Below are 21,691 nucleotides of genomic sequence, written 5' to 3' on the forward strand. Positions count from 1 at the left end.
ATCCTAATTAGGAGAGTACCTTTTACTATGGACAAATCTCCTCTTCTACCCTACCACACATTGCCAGAACAGGACATGAAGAAACCTAAAGTTCAAAGCTAAAATGTAGACTTGTTCACTAAGTTCTAGGTGTTTTACTTGAATTCTGTATCCAAACAAATGAACCCCTAGATCAGCATCCTGTATTTCATAACGCCCACCAAAGGATCATTAACATAAAGGACATGATCATTATTGGCTCAACGGAATTTATTTTGCTTTAAAGACCAAGGACTGAGTTTCTGTGTATGCTCAATTATCATCCCTAGGTTGTAAAACCAATTCCCAGAGACATTCAGAGAGGGCTTCAGTTGTCAGAGCTGTCAATAAGAACATTATCAGAGAACACGCACTTCACTAAAGAAGATATTCAGGCAGCTAACAGATACATAAGAAAATGCTCTCGATCATTAGCCATTAGAGAAATGCAAATTAAAACTACGATGAGATTCCATCTCACTCCAACAAGGCTGGCATTAATCCAAAAAACACAAAATAATAAATGTTGGAGAGGCTGTGGAGAGATTGGAACTCTTATACACTGCTGGTGGGAATGTAAAATGGTACAACCACTTTGGAAATCTATCTGGCATTTCCTTAAAAAGTTAGAAACAGAACTACCATACAACCAGAAATCCCACTCCTCAGAATATATCCTAGAGAAATAAGAGCCTTTACACGAACAGATATATGTACACCCATGTTTACTGCAGCACTGTTTACAGTAGCAAAAAGCTGGAAGCAACCAAGGTGCCCAACAACGGATGAATGGATAAATAAATTATGGTATATTCACACAATGGAATACTACGCATCGATAAAGGACAGTGATGAATCTGTGAGACATTTCATAACATGGAGGAACCTGGAAGGCATTATGCTGAGTGAAATTAGTCAGATGCAAAAGGACAAATCGTGTATAAGACCACTATTACAAAATCTTGAGAAATAGTTTAAGCTGAGAAGAACACATTCTTTTGTGCTTACAAGAGGGGGGAGGGAGGGAGGGCGGGAGAGGGTTATTTATTGATTAGATAGTAGATAAGAACTGCTTTAGGTGAAGGGAAGGACAACACTCAATACAGGGAAGGTCAGCTCAACTGGACTGGACCAAAAGCAAAGAAGTTTCCTGAATAAACTGAATGCTTCAAAGGTCAGCGGAGCAAGGGCGGGGGTTTGGGGACTATGGCTTCAGGGGACATCTAAGTCAATTGGCAAAATAACTTCTATTAAGAAAACATTCTGCATACCACTTTGCAGTGTGGCGTCTGGGGTCTTAAATGCTAACAAGTGGCCATCTAAGATGCATCAATTGGTCTCAACCCACCTGGATCAAAGGACAATGAAGAACACCAAGGTCACAAGATAATTATGAGCCCAAGAGACAGAAAGGGCCACATGAACTAGAGACTTACATCATCCTGAGACCAGAAGAACTAGATGGTGCCCGGCCACAACCGATGACTGCCCTGACAGGGGGCACAACAGAGAACCTCTGAGGGAGCAGGAGAACAGTGGGATGCAGACCCCAAATTCTCATAAAAAGACCAGACTTAATGGTCTGACTGAGACTAGAAGAATCCCGGCAGTCATGGTCCCCAAACCTTCTGTTGGCCCAGGACAGGCACCATTCCAGAAGACAACTCATCAGACATGGACTGGACTGGACAATGGGCTGGAGAGAGATGCTGATGAGGAGTGAGCTACTTGTATCAGGTGGACACTTGAGACTGTGTTGGCATCTCCTGTCTAGAGGGGAGATGGGAGGGTAGAGGGGGTTTGAAACTGGCAAAACGGTCATGAAAGGAGAGACTGGAAGGAGGGAGCGGGCTGACTCATTAGGGGGAGAGTAAATGGGAGTATATAGCAAGGTGTATATAAGTTTATATATAAGAGACTGACTTGACTTGTAAACTTTCACTTAAAGCACAATAAAAATTATTATAAAAAAACAATATTATCAGATACATTGCATTATTTTAATTAGGAAACAGCATGCTAATTAAGTATATTATGGGTCGCTATGAGTCGGGTTTTCTATATGACATGGAATGAAGTGGCACAGTGGTTGTCTTAGTCATCTAGTGCTGCTGTAACAGAAATACCACAAGTGGATGGCTTTAACAAAGTGAAATTTATTCTCTCACAGTCTAGTAGACTACAAGTTCAAATTCAAGGCGTCAGTTCCAGGGAAGACTTTCTCTGCTGGCTCTGGAGGAAGGTCCATGTCATCAATCGTCCCCTGGTTGAGGAGCTTCTCAGCACAGGGACCCCTCACCAGCGCCCCGCCCCCCCGCCCCCAGGTCCAAAGGACATGCTTTGCTGCTGGTGCTGCTTTCTTGGTAGTATGAGATCTCTCCTCTCTGCTAGCTTCCCTGTCCTTTTACCTTTTAAGAGATAAAAGGTGGTGCAGGCCACACCCCAGGGAAACTCCCTTTACATTGGATCAGGGAAGTGGCCTGGTAAGGGTGTTACAATCTCACCATAATCCTCTTTAACATAAAATTATAATCACAAAATGGAGCATAACCACAGGATACTGGGAATCATAGCCTAACCAAGTTGATAATACACATTTTTGGGGTGACATAATTCAATCCATGGCAGTGGTTAAGCAATTGGCTATTAACCAAAAGGTTGGTGGTTCAAACAAACCAGCCACTCTGCAGAAGAAAAATGTGGCAGCTGGCTTCCAAATGTGGCAGCCTTGGAAACCCTATTGGGCAGTTCCTCTCTGTCCTATAGGGTTGCTATGGGTCAAAATCAACTTGATGTTGTCGGTTGCAGGGAAAAACACTGCCCAGTGCTGTACCATCCTCACAATCTTTGGTATGTTTCAGTCCATTGTTGCAGGCAGTGTCAATCCATTTCATTGAGGATCTTCCTCAATTTTGCTGACCCTCTTCTTTATCAAGCATAATGTCCTTCTCCAGGGACTGTCCCTCCTGATTAAAATGCCCAGAGAACTTGAGACGAAGACTCACCATCATCGCTTCTAAGGAGCGCTTTGGCTGTACTATTTCCAAGACAGATTTGTTCTTTCTTATGGCAGTCCGTGGTATCTTCAATATTCTTTGCCAACGCTGTAATTCAACTACCTCAGTTCTTATTCAGTCTTCCTTAGTAATTGTCCAGGTTTCACACGCATATGAGGCGACTGAAAACACCACGGCTTGGATCAGGCATACCTTAGTTCTCAAAGTCACGTCTTTACTTTTCAACGATTTAAAGAGGTCTTTTGCAGCAGACTTGCCCAATGAAATATGTCGTTTGATTTCTTGACTGCTGCTTCCCTGCACATTGATTGTGGACCAGAGTAAAGTAAAATCATTGACAACTTTAATATTTTCTCTGTTTATCATGATGTTGCTCATTGGTCCAGTTGTGAGGAATTTTGTTTTCTCTGAGTTGAGGTGTAATCTATACTGCAGGCTGTAATCTTTGATTTTCATCAGTAACTGCTTTAAGTCCTCTTCACTTTCAGCAAGCAAGGTTGTATCATCTACATATCCAGCGTTGTTAATGAGTCTTCCCCCAAACCTGATGCCAAGTTCTTCATATAGTCCAGCTTCTCAGATTATTTGTTCAGCATACAGATTAAGTGTGGTGAAAGGATATAACCCTCTCACATATCTTTTCTGATTTTTAACCACGTACCCCCTTGTTGGAAACCCTAGTGGCGCAGTGGTTAAGTGCTATGGCTGCTAATCAAAGGGTTGGCAGTTCGAATCTGCCAGGTGCTCCTTGGAAACTCTATGGCTCAGTTCTACTCCGCCCTATACAGTCGCTATGAGTCAGAATCGACTCAACGGCACTGGGTTTGGTTTGGTTTTATATCCCCTCATTCTGTTCGAAGGACTAAATCTTGGTCTATGTACAGGTTCCACATGAGCACGATTAAGCATTTTGGAATTCCCATTCTTCACAATGTTATCCATAATTTGTTATGATCCACACAGTTGAATGCCTTTATGTAGTCAGTAAAACACAGATAAAAATCTTTCTGGTGTTCTCTGCATTCAGCCAAGATCCATCTAACATCAGCAGTGATATTCTCTGTTCCACATCCTCTTGGAATCTGGCTTGAATTTCTGGCACTTCCCTGTAGATGTACTACTGCAACCAATACTGAAATATCTTCATCAAAATTTTAGTTGCATGTAATATTAATGATATTGTTCAATAATTTCAGCATTCTGTTGGATCACCTTTCTTCAGAGTGGGCACAAATATAGATGTCTTCCAGTCAGTTGGCCAGATAGGTGTCTTCCAAATTTATGACATAGACAAGTGAGCACTTCCAACACTTTATCCATTGGTTGAAATATCTCAATTAGTATTCCATCAGTTCCTGGACCTTTGTTTTTCACCAATGCCTTCAGTGCAACTTGGACTTCTTCCTTCAATACCATCGGTTTTCGATCATATGCTACTTTCTGAAATGGGTGAACATCAATTAAGTCTATTTGGTACAGTGACTATATTCCTTCCATCTTCTTTTGGTGATTCCTGTGTCATTCAATATTTTGCCCATAGAATCCTTCGTTATTGCAACCCAACGCTTGAGTTTTTTTTTTTGTTTGTTTGTTTGTTTTTTCTTTTCAGTTCTTTCAGGTTGGGAAATGCTGAACATGTTCTTCCCTTTCGGTTTTCTAACTCCAGATCTTTGCACATTTCATTATAATACTTTGTCTTCTTGAGCCACTCGTTAAAATCTTCTGTTCAGCTCTTTTACTTCATTATTTTTTCCATTCTCTTTAGCTACTCTACATTCAAAAGCAAGTTTCAGAGTCTTCTGACATCCATTTTTGTCTGTTCTTTCTTTCCTGTGTTTTTAAATCAGACTTTTTGCTTTCCTCATGTGTGATGTCCTAGATGTCATCCAACAACTCATCTGGTCTTCAGTCATTAGTGTTCAATGTGTCAAAAACATCCTTGAGATGGTCTCTAAATTCAGGTGGGATATACTCAATTTCATGCTTTGGCTCTCATGGACTTGGTTTAATTTTCTTCTGCTTCTGCAATTGATGTCTGTTCTGCAGTCAGCCCCTGGCCTTGTCCTGACTGATGATATTGAGCTTCACCATTGTCTATTTCCACAGATATAGTCAATTTGATTCCTGTGTATTCTATCTGGTGAGGTCCATATGTATAGTCACCACTTACACTGTGGAAAAAAGGTATTGCCAATGAATAGGTTGTTGGTCTTGCAAAATTCTATCATGCAATCTCTGGCATCACTTCTATCACCAAAACCATGTATTTCAACTACTAATCCTTCTTCTTCATTTCCAACTTTTGCATTCCAATCATCAGTAATTATCAATCCACCTTGATTGCATGTTTGATCAATTTCAGACTGCAGAAGTTGGTAAAAATCCTCAATTTCTTCATCTTTGGTGTTAGTGGTCGGTGCATAAATTGGAGTAATAGTCCTATTAACTAGTCTTCCTTATTTGCACATGGATATTATCCTATCACTGACAGTGTTGTACTTCAGGATAGATCTTGAAATGTCGTTTTTGACAATGAATGTGACATCAGTCCTCTCCAATCTGTCATTCCTGGCATAGCACACAATAAGATTGTCTGATTCTAAATAGCCACTACCCATCCATTTCAGATCATTAATGCCTAGGATATTTATCTTTGACCATTCCACTTCATTTTTGAAAACTTCGTTTCCCTAAATTTACACTTTGTACATTCCAAACTGCAGCTTTTATGGATGTTTGTAGCTATTCCTTCTCATTTTAGTCATGCTACATTGGCAAATGAAGGTTTCAAAAGCTTGACTCCATCCACATCATTATGGCTTACTCTACTTTGATGAGGCAGCTCTTCCCAGCCACATCTTGAATGCCTTCCAACCTTAGGGGCTCATCTTCCAGCACTACATCAGACAGTATTCTTCTACTATTCATAAGATTTATAGTGGCCAATTTTTTTAGAAGTAGATTGTCAGGTTATTTTTCCCAGCCTTTCTTAGTCTGGAAGCTCTGCCAAAACCTGTCCGCCATAGGTAAACCTGCTGGTATTTGAAATGCCAGTGGCATAGCCTCCAGCATCACAGCAACAAGCAAGGCACCACAAAGATATGGCAGTCTGCTTCCATAAAGACTCAAAAAACCCACTGCCATCCAGTCGATTCCAACTCAGGGTAGAACTGTCCCATAGGGTTTCCAAGGCTGTAAACATTTCCAAGGCTACCACAGCTTTCTCTCGCAGAGCAGCTGGTGGGTTCAAATAGGCAACCTTTTCGTTAACAGCCGAGTGCTTAACCACTGTGCCAGCAGGGTTTCTACTCTGTCCTACAGGGTTCTTATGAATCCAAATCAACTCAATGGCAATGTGTAATTAATTAATTAAAATATACGACATAAGCTATGAATAAAATAAATATAACCTAAAACAATTTTCTTCTGTGTCATCTATGATGGGCTGTTTTTATGGGTAACCCACCGGGTAACTTAGTAGGCATATCAATCATTCTACAGAATATAATACCAACAAGTATGTATGAGATTTTTTTTTAATCGCTTGTCTTAGGATAGGTTCTCTAGAGAAGCAAAACCAGTAAAATGTATAAATATATATATAGAGAGAGAGAGATTTATATCAAGGAAATAGCTAGCTCACGCTGTTATAGAAGCTGGAATGTCCCAAGTCCGTGGATCAGGATAGAGGCTTCTCCTGATTCACGTAGCAGAAGGTGCTGGTGAACCCAAGATCAGCAGGCAGGTCAGAGAGCAGGGCCCTTGCTCACAGCCTACGAAGATTAATGAGTCCCAAAATCAGCAGGCAAAACCTCAGGTAAACTGCTAGCTCAAGTCCCAAGAACCAGAGTCAGATGAACAGAAGCCAGCTGCAGGATCCAGAGCAAAAGCCCCTGAGCCTTGCCAGAATGTCCACTTACATTCAATGCAGGCCACATGCCAAAGGAAACTCCCTTTCAGCTGATTGGCTGCTTACAGCAGATCCCATCATGGAGGTGATCACACTACATCAAATCTCTTGATGGAAGTGATTACATCATCACACAACTGCCAAACCACTGAGAATCACAGCCCAGCCAAGTTGACACACAACCCTACCCATCGCATTACTATTATCAAATTGTACCCTCTCCAAAAAGAGATTTTCCCCCTCAGTTACTCAGAATATTTGATACTCAAAAACATTCATTTTTCTATTAATCTTTATTTCCACTGTTCTTAAGAACAGTACTGTGGAACAAGGGGCCTTTCCAAAGTGTCTGGGGGAATTAGTTTTCAAACTAAGCAAATATATCAGCATACGCTCTTCTCTGCATTCATAATAGGGTTGAAGCTAAAGCCAATGCTGTGCTGGTAAATGTTTAACATTCTGCTCTGGGGGTGGGGGGAAGCCCTGATTGTAGCGTTTGCAAATTTCAAGATAAAATACCCCATGATGTCCAATTTCAAGCTGCCACAGCAAGTCATAGAACAGAGAGTTGGGCAGAGACGCAAACCAACAGTTCGCCCAGGCTGGTGTAAGTCTGTGGGAGCCAACTCTGCCACACCAGAGTTGAAGCTCAAAAGCCTTCAGAAGTACTACAGTAAATTACCAACAAGAGATTTTTAAGTTCACTATGGGGTTTCCAAGGAGTCCTGGTGGCACAATGCCAGGGTTAAGTGCTTGGCTGCTAACCGAAAGATCTGACAATCTTCTCCCATAAAGATTACATCCTAGAAAACCCTCTGGGGAAGTTCTACTCTGTAACATGGGATCACTTCAAGTCAAAAATGGACTAGACAGCACCTAACAACAACAATGAAGTTTCCAACCATCTACATCTATGAAGCTTCACTACTTAAATATGCATCACCTAAAACACATCTTTTGTCTTTGAATCTAACAAAATTTGGGAAAAATTTTAGGTTTTCTTCTCCAGATCAAATAACCAAAAAATATAGTCCAGTTGTTGCTGTTGTTGCTAGGTTCCATTCAGTCAGTTCTGACTCATAGCAATCCCATGTACAACAAAACTAAACACTGTCCAGTCCTGCACCATTTTCACAATTATTATCCTTGAGCCCACTGTTGAAGCCATTGTGTTAATACATCTTGTTGAGAGTCCTCCTCTCCTTAGCTAACCCTCTGCTTTACCAAACATGATGTCCTTCTCCAGGGACTGATACTTCCTGATTACATGTCCAAGGTATGTGAGACGAACTCTCACCATTCTCGCTTCTAAGGAGCACCCTGACCGTACTTCTTCCAAGAAGTCCAATTACTCTGGGCCAAATCTGAATGACATCTATCTTTAAGAGTTTAAATATAGGTGTAAGACTGACCCTCCCAGAAATAATTAGAGTTAGTCTGCAGTCAGATGGTGCAAATGATTAACGCAGTCGGCTGCTAACTGAAAGACTGAAGATTAAAGTCTACCAAGAGGTACCTTGGAAGAAATGCCTGGCAATCTACTTTCAAAAAATCAGCTACTGACAACCCTATGAAGCACAGTTCTACTCTGGCATGCATAGGGTCAACATGAGTTAGAAATGACTTGATAGCAACTGGTATATGTGGGTGTTTGTATGTGTGTGTGTGTATAAAGGATTCTGCAAAGATCTAGCCTCTCGAAACCCAAAACAAAACAAAGCTTATTGCCGTCAAGTTGATTCTAACTCATAGCGACCCTACAGGACAGAGTAGAACTGCCCCATAGGGTTTCCAAGGAGCACTTGGTGGATTCAAACTGCCAACCTTTTAGTTAGCAGCTATAGAGCACTTAACCACTACACCACCAGGGTTTCCATAGCCTCTCTATTCCTTATCGAATACCCTAACGTATTTTCTAATATCTGAGATTGAAAGACAGACCTATATCCTAAAAAAAAGGAGTGGTTAGGTGACTGCGATGTTAACTTCTCAAGCTACTATGCATATCTGACTACTGAGTGTTGATATATAAACGATGAAAAGCAAGCAATGGTCAGGATAACTGGAAAATCGTTTAATATATGATAAATAGATATGTTTTATCTGTATAAAAGATGCTATAAATATATTATTATCTTAAGGACTAAATGACTGGAAGGCATCAACTAGATATAGGAGAGATGAAGTTATCAGATTTGAAGACTCAGGTTTAAATGTAAAATAAAATAATAAGGCTTTACGCATATTTTGTTATATACCTTTTTTTAATTTTGTCTAAGGCAGATGCTTGGTTTAACATGATTTATCACACAGAACTCTTCTAGAATGATTTATCTAACAAAAATAACTTGAAAATGTCTTATATACCAAGAAAATTGGTTACTTATAATCGGTGCCTTAAAATCCAGTCAGAATAACTCCATCTAGATAACAGACTGAATATAATTTCAGTTTAAATCTTGATATCTGTCATGGGGAAAATCTGATCTACAAGAAAAATTTAGAAGACTATAATATTGTAATTTTAAATGACCTTAAATAATTTTATTAAGAAAATTATTGAGAATTCTGTATTGACTAATACGTATTACCACATGCTTTACCCGATACATATATATATATTTTTTAATGTCTACAGTTCATTTGAAATGAAAATGTAGTAAAATTCAGTAAACAATCAAGGTAATAACATATTTTATATCATTACTATGAGTATATCAAAATTTAGTACATTAAACACATGTAAAAGCAGAATGTGGTAAGGAGTCTTCCTCATAGAAGCGTAAGTTCCTGGAGGCAGGAGTTGTATGCTATTCACACAACAGTCTGTTCTTGGGTACTAACAGAAAGGTTGGCAGTTTGAACCCACCCAGTGGCATCATGGGAGAAAGTCCTGGCAATTTGCTTCCATAAAGATTACAGCCAAAAATCCCTGTGGAGCTCAGTTCTGTTCTGTAATACACAGGGTCACTATGAGTCAGAATCGACTTGATGGCAATGGGTTTGGTTTTAGTTATCTTTATTTCACTTTTCTAATCTGTTTTTATTGTTTTACAACAGTATTGGTCCATAACAGACTAGAAATTTAAAAAGAAAAAACGGATATTCCATTACAGATACCAGGCAAAATCCTGGTATAAAGTATTATGCTGCTACAGAGAAGTCAACTAGGACCAATGACTAGACTGTCTATGATGGTAGATTTCTGGTCAACCAATCAAAACAAAAAGGTATTTTTTTCAATGAAAACTGATCAACAGTGGAAATGGCTGACCTAAAATATAGTAAACCAACCATCACTGTAATTGTTCAAGCAAAGGGTTAATGACTGAAAGAAAGGCTGTGACCCTCTTCCAGTCTGAGACCCACAATCCTCTCTGGTTCCCTCTTAGCTGTTACAATGCCCAGCAACTGTCTCCTCATATCAGCCTCCCCTATTAGACCAGAAGTTCCTGGAGAACGGGACAGTGTTTTATTCATCTTTGTTTGGTCCCAGCAAAAAGTAGGCAAAACATTACTGAAAGTATAAATCTCTGCTATAGAGACTGAATAGACTGATACTGAAGATTTAATCTAATTCAGTGATTCAGGAGGTAGCATGTGATCAAGAACCAATGGCACTAAAGGAAGAAGTCCAAGCTGTACTGAAGGCACTGGTGAAAATCAAGCCTTCAGGGATTGATGGAATACCAACTGAAATGTTTCAACAAGCCATGCAGCACTGGAAGCAAATTTTATGAGAAATTTGGAAGACAGCCACCCGGCCAACTATCTTGAAGAGATCTGTATTTGTGCCCATTCCAAAGAAAGCTGATCCAACAGTATGTGGAAATTATTAAAAAATATCATTAATACAATATGCAAGTAAAACTCTGCAGAAGATAATTCAATACTTGTTGCAGGAGTACATCAATGGGGAACCCCCAGAAATTCAAGACAGATTCAGAAAAGGATGTGGAACGAGAGACATCGTTGCTGATGTCAGATGAATCTTGGCTGAAAGCACAGAATACCAGAAAGATGCTTACCTGTGTTTTCTTGACTATGCAAAGGCATTCGACTGTGTCAATCATAACAAATTATGGATAACATTATAAAGAATGGGAATTCCAGAACACTTAATTATGCTCATGTAGAACCTGTACTGAAACCAAATGCAGTTGTTCAAACAGAACAAGGGCATACTGCATTGTATATGTCCTGTTGTATTCTTTCACCACACCTATACAATCTGGATGTTGACCAAATATTCCAAGAAGCTGGACTATATGAAGGGGAATGTGGCATCAGGACTGGACTAAGACTTGTCAATAACCTTGGATATGTGGATGACACAAGCTTGCTTGCTGAAAGTGAAGAGGACTTGAAGCACTTACTAATGAAGATCAAAGACTACAGCCTTCAGTATGGGTTACACCTCAACAAACAAAAATCCTCACAACTGGACCAATAAACAACATGATAAATGAAGAAAATATTGAAGCTGTTAAGGATATCATTTTACTTGGATCCACAATCAACTCCCATGGAAGCAGCAGTCATGAAATCATATGACATATTACAGCGGGCAGCTCTGCTGCAAAAGACCTCTTTAAAGTGTTAAAAAGCAAAGATGTCACTTTAACGACGAAGGGGTGCCTGACGCATGCCATGGTGTTTTCAATCACTTCATACACACATGAAAGCTGGACAATGAATAAGAAGACCGAAGAGGAATTGATGCCTTTGAATTATGGTGCTGGAGAAGAATACTGAATATATCAAGGACTATCAGAAAAATGAACAAAGCTATCTCAGAAGAAGTACAAGCAGGACGCTCCTTAGAAGCAAGGATGGTGAGACTTTGTCTAACATACTTTGGACATTTTATCAGGAAGGAACAGCCCCTGGAGAAGAAAATCATATTTGGTAAAGTAGAGGGTCAGCAAAAAGAGGAAGATCTTCAATGAGATGTGTTGACACAGAGGTTGCAACAATGGGCTCAAATATAGCAACAATTGTGAGGATGGGGCAGGACTGGGCAGTGTTTTGTTCTGTTGTACACAGGGTCAGAACCAACTAAACATGAGTCAGAACCAACTCAAAGGTACCTAACAAAAACAGTGATTCATAAGAATAAGAATTCTAACATGAACAAAGTTTCATGACACATTTCAAAAATAAGGTTTCACATTCCAAAAATAAGTTTATAGCCTCCCAGTATCCTTTCTATTTGTAGAAATAAATTCTATTTGTATACTCATGTTTAAGTTCTGGGATGGACATTTAATATTTTTGTATATTGCTATATATTCATTTAATCTACCAAAGGAATTTTATGAACCATATGCAGTCAAAATTTTACCAACAGGATATTGAAAATTACTATTGTTCAGTAATTATTAGAAATATTAAATGCCCTGGCTATGACAGACACATATTGAAAAGATAAGTTCTTCACTACTATGTATATATGACAGTGCCAGTTTAATTATAAGGAAGTACTTCTGAAGAAATAGAGAAATCCCTCAAGTTCTCTGGTTTCAGGTTCTCTTTGGAATGAGAATATTGTTGTCACACACGTCAAATACAACCGAAAATTTAAAAGTTTGGTAAAAAATGTTTAACATAAGTACCAAATTGACATAAAATAAGATTTTGTTTTATATTAGACTCTGATGATGAGTACAGGTTTTCTCTTAAAGCCTATTACAACAATAACAAAAATATAGCTAAATAAAGTTAACTTTAATGGTACTGGTTAGTAGAAATAATTTTTCTACTACTTTTTTAAACATATTTTTTATTAACTTGCTAAATTGATTTTTTTTAATTGATTTATTAGGAGGAAAAGAAAATACAACAAAAAGCTTTCCAAGAAGAAACATAAAACCCTCAAGATAAACACAATTAAACACAAAAGAAGTGAATTTATCCACGCCAAGGGTAGCCAGAATCAAGGACTGTCTAGCTTGTAACACCTAAAACAATGCTCTTTGTTAGTATATTGAAAGAGATTTTAAAATTGCTACTGCAGTGTTCAAATTAATCTTGAGTTTTTTCCTTTCACCTGACTTATCATAAAACCTTACTACTATTTAAACATAGTTTATTGTATTTGATATTGAAATGCCAAGTTCATAAAGGATTAGATTTCCTTTTATCCATTAAAATCACTGAAGAACACATCTATATCTTTCTGTTTGTACTTCTCTCATTTTATTATTTTCTTGAAAGAGAAACAAAGGTGCTTTCCGATAAGGCTGTAATTCAAAAGTTTTATCAGTACCTGTAATATTTACCTTTCATCCACAGATTTCACAGTTTATAAAATGAATTGTATCCCTTCCAACCTGTTTGAAGAAAGACTCTCCACCCAGTAGACCAAGATGGGGGCCAATACCTCAGGCTAAATCAATTCCAAACTCTCGTTACTGTCCTCTTTAACCTGCTCCCTTTTTCTCCCTATTTCCACTCACGGAATCACCAGCCACTAAAAAACCCATTGCTATCAAGCTGATTCTGACTCATAGCGACCCTGTAGTCACCTGAAACCAGGAATCTTGGAGCATTATTTGTTCTCTTGCTGTTCTTCCACAACTAGTTGCCAAGTCTTGCCAACTCTTCCACTGAAATCTCTTTTTCTATCTGTGCCTTCACTGCATTCTCACTGATAGTAGCTCAGGACCTCAGTATCTCTTACTTGAAACATTATCTAGCTTTGTAACTGATACCTTTGTTCCTAGTATCTCCATCTCCCAGCCATCCTACTTATGAATGCCAAATAAAACTTACCTGAAAGAAGTCAGGTAAGCTCCAATTATGTACCTCCTCTGCTCAGAAATCTCACATATCTTTCCTATGCCTTCCAAATAACATCCAATTTATTCAAGAACTTCCATTATCTGGTGCCAATCTACGTTTCTCACTCTATTTCTCACTACTCTCCCTACCGATAGTATAATTGGGTGCCTCCATTAATCTGGCCAAGCTGAACTTCTCACTGTTCTCCATTAAACATCTTGATTTCTCAACTCTGAGTCTTCTTTAGTATTGTTCACTCCACCTGAAATGCCATTTCTCTGTACTTCTTGAATTCCCATGAATTCCTCAGAGTGTAAGTCAAATGCTAACAACTTTCCTTGGCAACTCCTCTCCCCCCCTCCCAACTATCCTTCAGTTGGAAATATGTACAGGTAACATTTTAATCTCTCTTTTGAACATGTCATTTTTTTACCCTGTATATTTGTTTTATACATATTTACTACAAAGTAACACTTACTGAGTGCTTACTAAGACCAGACACTAGCAAAGCACTCTACATACTTTTGTCTACATATATGATCTCATTCATTCTTTGCAACAACTCTTTTGCAGTTGAAGACAATGAAGTAAGAAAAGGGTTAAAGAACTTTCCTAAGACCACATACGTCTTTAATGGCATGTATAATGCATCTCTTTTAGCTTCCAAGTACTTACGACAATATTTTGCACAAAGTATGATTTCAGTTAAGGTAGATTAAATGAATGAGAAACTCTATAAAATTCTACATTACGAAAATTCACAGGAGTATTCAGGTATTTATTCAATTTTGTTTATATTTAGTCAGTACTTTGTTATGGGATAGCTCTATGCTAGGTGCTAGAAAGTTCATGTAAAAAATAAGAGGCCAACGTGGCACCCTAGACAGATGTACCATGCTGTTCCTCCACAGCAAAGACCCAAAAAACTAAGTAAAACAAATACAGACGTCAATCCTGAAACTAAGCATCACATGAAGTGATAAAGAACTAGATCAAACACCAAATGGAAGAAGAAACTGAGCAAAATATAGAAAACAAGGAGTGGTACTGTGATGGTTAAGATCATGTGTCATCTTGGCTGGGCATGATTCTCAGTATTTTGGCAGTTGTATAATGTTGAAATCTGATATGTGATCACCCCCATGATGTAATCTGCTGAGGGGTACCAGTAGGGGAGGGACCTGTGGCAGCTCACCGCCTCCTCAGCTTTCATCTCTCCACCCTCCACCGCCTACACCCTTCCTGCTCGCCTTGACAAAGCTTTCGGCTGGTTCTGGAACCTGCAGCTGCCTCTCGTTCATCTGACCTCCAGCTCTTGGGACTTGAGCTGGCAGCTTACCAGCCGATATTGGGTTCATCAGCCCCTACAGCTACATGAATCAGGAGAAGCCTTCCAGTCTTCCCTCCCGATCTTGGGATCCATCAACTTTCACAGCCTATAAGCAAAAGCCCTGCTTTCCAAGCTGCCAATCCTGGGTTCACCAGCCCCTATGGCTATGTGAATCAGGAGAGATCTCTATCCTGATCCATAGGCTTGAGACGTTCTAGCCTTTATAATTGTGTGCCCTGTTTCCTTGATATAAACACACACACTTCACTGGTTTTGCTTCTCTAAAGAACCCAGCCTAAAACATTTGGTACCAAGAGTAGTTCTAGAAAAACAAAATTATAAGGATGAGTTTTCTAAATTGGCTCTCAAGTCTGGTTAGTCTTAAAGATGTTGATGACTCTGCTTCCACTAGTAAAGACAGCACTGCTAATCCATGGTGTGAGGTCACAATTCAAATATGCAAAATATTACCACCAACAGATCAGGTATTTGTGAAAGGTGAGGCTCTGGGTGATTGCATATGTGATACCTTTCTACAATTTTGTCATAATGAGAAGTATAAGGAAGCTGGTTGTTTGGTCCTACTTTCACTAGACAAACTGGTGAAAGAAAGAGATGCACTCAGGGCTTCAGAGTCAAAGCTCACATGCCACATAAACAACCTCAAAGCTTCCACTTGTGCTTTGAAAGAGAGCCTTATTTCTTGTAGAAACAGACCTGACATTGCCAAAAACCAAACCTAGACTCTTACTATAAAAAAAAAAGAGTGGCTGAATTACAACACCAGCTCAATTGCCAACCTCAAGAGGTGTCTGAAGTTAAAGTGGGGGCATTGATTGGGAAGAAACGGAATCCTGAAACTTGAGATGGGGACATATGGGCAGATAATGAGGAAGCTGGAAACACTAAGCCCCTAAATTCCGCAGAATCATTCCCACCAACAGAACCATTCCCATCTGAAGAGATTACTTTGTGTTTGTCTGCTACACCACCCTGCCCAGAAAAACCATTTGCCCCCCCTCCACTCCCATCTAATAAGATCAGCGCTAGTCCAGCTGCCTCTAAAGAGCCCTTGCCTGGGCCATTGCCTGGGGCATCACCTGAGGCAGATGCTTTACAAGGCAATGCCAAATGTTCTCAAAATACTTCCACACTACTGTGGAATGGCTTCTAGACCTATAACTAGACTTAAGTCCAGTGAGCCCCAAAAGGTGAAGTACAAAGTGTGGCCTAGGAGGAGGTACACTACACTCCAAAAAATCTGCTTGACTTTTCTAATATGTTATGTTAGTCATCTAGTGCTGCCATAACAGAAATACCACAAGTGGATGGCTTTAACAAAGAGAAATTTATTTCCTCACAGTAAATTAGGCTAAAAGTCCAAATTCAGGTTGTCAGCTCCAGGGGAAGGCTTTCTCTCTGTGTAGGCTCTGGAGGAAGATTCCTTGTCCTCAAACTTCCCCAGATTGAAAAGCTTCTCAGCCACAGGGACCCCAGGTCCAAAGCATGGACTCTGCTCCCAGTGCTGCATTCTTGGTGGTTTGAGGTCCCCAACTCTCTGCTTGCTTACCTTTACTTTTATCTCTTGAGAGATAAAAGGTGGTGCAGGCCCCACCCCAGGTAAACTCCCTTTACACTGGATCTGGGAGGCGACCTGAGTAAGGGTGTGTTACAATGCAACCCTAATCCTTTTAACATAAAATTACAATCACGAAATGGAGGACCACCATAGAACACTGGGAATCATAGCCTAACCAAGTTGAAACATACATTTTTGGGGGGACATAATTCAATCCATGACATTTGTACAAACAGAAACCTGGAGAATATCTGTGGGAATGGCTATTAAGGGTGTGAGATAATGGTGAAAGGAACATAAAGATGAATCAGTCTGAGTTTATTGATATGGGCCACTAAGAACAGATTCTTCAGTCAATGTTTTAGCTCAAGAAGTTAAGAAAAGATCTAACAGTTTATTTGGTTGGGTTGCTGAGGCATGGATTACATGGTGGCCTACATTAAATCAAGTTAAAGTACCAGACCTGCCTTAGTGTACTGTAGAAGAAGGTATCCAAAGCTTAGGGAAACTGGCATGCTAGAGCAGATTTATCAGGTTAGAACCACAGGCCCCACACATGGAATCCCCAGAGGACACACTTTTTACCACAGTTGTGAAGAACAAATTTGTGAAGGGAGCTCCAGCATCCTTGAAGACTGCTGTGATTGCTATTTTATGTAAACCAGATGTGACAGTGTGAACTACCCTAACTGATTTAAGACACCTAACTATAATGGGGTTGATTGGACCCCACGGCAGTAGGGGCCAAGTGGCGGCACTCAATCCACAAAGACAAGGTGGGTGTGGTTATAGTAATGGACAGCGGAGTCAAAGCAATAATCACTACAGTCTGACTCATATGGACTTACAGCATTGATATAGATGCGAAATCTACTAAATATTTACCTGATCTATACAAACAGGTAAATTCTAGGTCAGGTGAACAGCAGTCTAACTTGAATTGCCAGAACACACTCACAGACCCTCAATCAATTTCCAGACTTGAGTGAGTTTAAAGACTCACAACCCTTTGAATGAAGGGAAGGCTGGGTCCCCTTGAGGAAGGACATCAATACACTGCCAAAAATTTATACTGTTAATCTCTCTCCCAGCCTTCCCCAAAAAGATCTACAACCTTTTACTAGAATGACTGTTTATTGGGGAACAGGAAATAATTAGGCTTTTCCAGGATTACTAGATACTGGCTCTGAACTGACACTAATCCCAGAGACCCAAAACATCACCGTGACCCACCAGTCAGAGTAGGGCATATGGAGTTCAGGTGATTAACAGAGTCTTGGCTCATGTCTGTCTCACAGTAGGTCCAGTGGGTCCGTGAACCCATCCTGGAGTGATTTCCCCAGTTCCAAAATGAATAATTGGAACAGGTATGTTCAGCAACTCGCTGAACCCCCACGAATGAATCCCTGATAAATGGAGTAAGGGCTCTTATGGTAGGAAAAGCCAAGTGGAAGCCATTAGAACTGCCCCTACCTAGGAAAATGGTAAACCAAAAGCAATACTGCATTCCTGGTGGAACTGCAGAGATTACTACCACCATTGAGGACTTCAAGGGTGCAGGGGTGGCGATCCCCATTCAACTCGCCTATCTGGCCTGTGCAAAAAACAGATGGATCTTGGAGAATGATAGTGAATTATCAAAAACTTAACCAGGTATTGACTCCAATTGCTGCTGTCCCAGATGTAGTTTCATTGCTTGACCAAATTAATACATCTTCTAGTACCTGGTATGCAGCTATTGATGTGGCTAATGTCTTTTTCTCCATTCCTGTTTCAAAGTACCAGCAGAAGCAGTTTGCCTTCAGATGGCAAGGCCAGCAATGTACCTTCACTTGCCTACCTCAGAACTACATCAACTGTTCAGTCCTATGTCATCAATTAGTCCACAGAAAGCTTAATTGTCTTTTTCTTCCACAAGATGTCACACTGGCCCATTACACTGATAACATTGTGCTAACTGGACCAAGTAAGGAAGGAATGTCAATGACTCTGGACTTACTGGTAAAACATTTGCGTAATAGAGGGTGGGAAATTAGTCCCACAAAAATGCAGGTACCTTCCATCTCAGTGAAATTTCTAGGACCCAATAATGTGGGGCATATCGAAATACTCCTTCTAAAGTGAAGGATAAGTTATTGCATCTGGCTGCTCCCACAACTAAAAAGGAGGCACAATGCCTAGTGGGCCTCTTTGGACTTTGGAGGTAACATATTCCTCCTTTGGGTGTGCTACTCTGGCCTATTTATCAAGTAACTCGAAAAGCTGCTAATTTTGAGTGGGTCCCAAAACAAGAGAAAGCTCTGCAACAGGTTCAGGCTGCTATGCAAGCCACTCTACCACTTGGGCCATATGATCCACCTGATCCAACAGTGCTTGAAGTGTCCGTGGCAGATAGAGATGCTCTTTGCAGTCTTTGGCAGGCCCTATTAGTGAATCACAGCCCAGACCCTTAGGATTTTGGAGCAAAACCCTGCCATCCTCTGTAGATAACTACTCTCCTTTTGAGGAACAGCTTTGTCTTGTTACTGGGCCTTAGTAGAGACTGAACTCTTAACCATGGGATTCCAAGTCACCATGCAGCCTGAGCTGCCCATCATGAACTGGGCGTTTTGACCCACAGAGTCATAAAGCTGGACGTGCAAAGCAGCACTCCATCATTAAATGAAGTGGTATATACTAGATCGGGCCCAAGCAGGACTTAAAGGCACAAGTTGCAAGAGGAAGTGGCCCAAATGCCCATGGTCTCCACGCCTGTCACATTACCTTCCATCTCCCAGTCTGCGCCTATGGCCTCATGGGGAGTTCCTTATGATCAGTTGGCTGAGGGAGAGAAAACTTGAGCCTGGTTTACGTTTACAGATGGTTCTGCGTGATATGCAGGCACCACTCAAAAGCAGACAGCGGCAGCACTACAGCCCCTTCTGGGACATCCCTGAAGGACAATCGTAAAGGAAAATCTCCCCAATGGGTAGTACTTCAAGGAGTGCACCTAGTTGTTCACTTTGCTTGGAAGGAGAAATGGCCAGATGCACAACTGTACACTGATTCATGGGCTATGGCCAGTAGTTTGGCTGGATAGACAGAGACTTGGAAGGAACGTGATTGGAAAATTGGAGACAAGGATTTATGGGGAAGAGGTATATGTGGATAGACCTCTCTGAATGGGCCAAAGAACTAAACTTGTGTCTCATGTGAACGCTCAACAAGGGTGACCTCAGCATAGGATGATTTTAACAATCAAGTAGATAGGATGACGTGTTCTGTGGAAACCAGTCATCATCTTTACCCAGCTACTCCCATCATTGCTCAATGGACTCATGCCCATGGTGGTAGGGATGGAGGTTATTCATGGGCCCAGCAACATGGACTTCCACTCACCACAGCTGACTTGGCTACAGCCACTGCTGCATGCCCAACCTGCCAGCAGCAGAGACCAACACTGAGTCCCCTATATGGCACCACCCCTCGAGGTGATCAGCCAGCAACCTGGTGGCAAGTTGATTACATTGAACAACTTCCATCATGGAAAGGGCAGCATTTTGTCCTTACTGGAACAGACACTTACCCTGGAAATGGATTTGCCTTCTCTGCATGCATTGGTTCTGCCAAAACTACCATCCGTGCTTACAGAATGTCTTATCCACCATCATGTTATCCCATACAGCATTGCCTCTCATCAAGAGACTCAGTTCATAGCAAATGAAGTGTGGCAGTGGGCCCATGCTCATGTAATTCACTATTCTTACCATGTTCTCCATCATCCTGAAGCAGCTGGCTTGATAGAACAATGGAATGGCCTCCTAAAGACACAATTACAGTGCCAGGTAGGTGGCAATATCTTGCAGGATTGGGTCAGCATTCTCCAGGAGGCTATATATGCTCTAAACTAGTGTCCAATATATGCTGCTGTTTCTCCCATACCCAGGATTCATGGGTCCAGGAATCAAGGGGTGGAAATGGGAGTGGCACCACTCTAGTGACCCAGTGGCAAGATTTTTCCTTCCTGTCCCCATGACCTTATGCTCTGCAAGTCAAGAGGTTTTAGTTCCAATGGAAGGAATACTCCCACCTGGAGACACATCACTGATTCCACTGAACTGGAAGCTAAGAATGCCACCTGGCCACTTTGGGCTCTTTATGCCTATGGATCGATAGGCAAAGAAGGGAATTACCATACTGACTGGTGTGACTGATCGTGATTACCAAGAGGAAATCCGATTGATATTACATAATGGAGGTAAAGAAGCGTATGTGTGGAATGCAGGGGACCCCTTAAGGCGTCTCTTAGTACTACTATGCAACCCAATTCCAACATGACTACTAATGGCCCAAACCCTTCAGGAATGGAGGTTTGGGTCACCCCACCAAGCAAGGAACCATGACCAGCTGAGGTGCTTGCTGAGGGCAACAGGAATACAGAATAGGTGGTGGAAGAAGGTAGTTCTAAACACCAGTTACGGCCATGTAACCAGTTACAGAAACGAGGACTGTAATTGTTATGAGTATTCCTGCTTTGTAAATATAAAACATTCACTTATAAAAATATTCATTCATAAAATATAAGATGTAAACAGGGCTAGTGCGTTTTCAGTTGTACATGTGTTAGTTGCATCATGTTAGGCACAAGTATGACTTTGTAACTGTCTGTATTAAGAGATTATATATGGTTTGGGGAGATGCGTACAGGTGCCAAATCAACAAGGGGTGAACTGTGATTGTTAAGACTGTTTATCAACTTGGCCGAGCCATGATTCTCAGTGTTTTGGCAGCTGAATGTTGTGATCACTTCCCTGTTGAAATTTGATATGTGATCACCCCCATGATGGAATCTGCTGAGTGGTACCAGCGGTGGCAGGGCCTGTGGTGGCTCACTGCCCCCTCAGCCTTCATCTCTCTACCCTCCATTGCCTACTTCCTTCCTGCTCACCTTGCCAAGGCTTTTGGCTGGTTCTGTATCCTGCAGCTAGCTGCCTCTTGTTCATCTGACCTCTGGTTCTTGGGGCTTGAGCTAGCAGCTTACCTGCTGATCTTGGGTTTGTCAGCCCCTGTAGCTA

At 40.8% G+C, this 21,691-nt stretch overlaps 1 protein-coding gene and 1 pseudogene across 9 annotated transcripts in view; one reads left to right on the forward strand and one right to left on the reverse strand.

Moving 5' to 3' along the window:
• The window catches only part of SOX5 (SRY-box transcription factor 5), a 1,155,824-nt gene that overhangs the window by 1,033,120 nt on the left and 101,013 nt on the right, over positions 1 to 21,691 (reverse strand). The window lies entirely within an intron of this gene.
• LOC126076274 (uncharacterized) lies at positions 17,499 to 21,130 on the forward strand (annotated as a pseudogene).

The sequence above is a fragment of the Elephas maximus genome, chromosome 4, assembly GCF_024166365.1.
Source record: "Elephas maximus indicus isolate mEleMax1 chromosome 4, mEleMax1 primary haplotype, whole genome shotgun sequence".
NCBI lineage: Eukaryota > Metazoa > Chordata > Mammalia > Proboscidea > Elephantidae > Elephas > Elephas maximus.